Here is an 835-nt window from a genome sequence, read left to right as displayed (position 1 = left end):
ACCAATCTCCCTAATGAATATTGAGGCAAAAATTCTAAATAGAATATTAGCAAAGGGATTACAGCAATTTATCACCATGATAATACACTGTGACTAGGTGTAATTTATACCAGGAATTTATACCAGGCTGGTTTAATATTAAGAAAACTATCAACCTATTCAACCATATTAATAACAAAACTAACCAAAATCATGATTATCTCAATAGATGCTGAGAAAACTTAAAAAATTTTTTTTCTTTCTTTTTTTTTAACAAATGATTTAGCATCAGGAAAAATATGGAACGCTTCATGAATTTGCCTGTCATCCTTGCGCAGGGGCCATGCTAATCTCTGTATCATTCCAATTTAAGTATATGTGCTGCCAAAGTGAGCACACTGAGAAAACTTTTGACAAAATACAGCATGCATTCCTATTAAAAAACACTAGAGGGGGGTAGCTAGGTGGTGCAGTGAATAAAACACCAGCCCTGGATTCAGGAGGACCTGAGTTCAAATGTAGCCTCAAACACTTGACACTTACTAGCTGTGTGACCCTGGGCAAGTCACTTAACCCCCATTGCCCCACAAAACAAAACAAAAAAACACTAGAGAGCATAGGAATAAATGGAGCTTTCCTTAAGATGATAAAAACAGTATCTATCTTAAACCATCAACATTATATGCAATGGGGACAAGTTAGAGGCATTTCCAATTAGATCAGGGGTGAAACAAGAATGTCCATTATCACCACTATTGTTCAATTTTGTACTCGTAATGTTAGCCTTAGCAATAAGAGAAGAAAAAAAATTAAAGGAATTAGAATAGGCAAGGAAGTAACAAAAGTAGCACTCTTT

At 35.1% G+C, this 835-nt stretch overlaps 1 non-coding gene across 1 annotated transcript; it reads right to left on the bottom strand.

Annotated features, from left to right (window-relative positions):
- Nucleotides 1-272: 272 nt before the first annotated feature.
- Nucleotides 273-376, bottom strand: LOC122737532. The gene has a single exon (XR_006354364.1). It is a non-coding gene; the product is annotated as a U6 spliceosomal RNA (small nuclear RNA).
- Nucleotides 377-835: the final 459 nt, after the last annotated feature.

Source organism: Dromiciops gliroides, chromosome 1 (assembly GCF_019393635.1).
Source record: "Dromiciops gliroides isolate mDroGli1 chromosome 1, mDroGli1.pri, whole genome shotgun sequence".
NCBI lineage: Eukaryota > Metazoa > Chordata > Mammalia > Microbiotheria > Microbiotheriidae > Dromiciops > Dromiciops gliroides.
The sequence above is the reverse complement of the archived record's forward strand: the minus strand, read 5'-3'. Positions and strand labels throughout refer to the sequence as shown.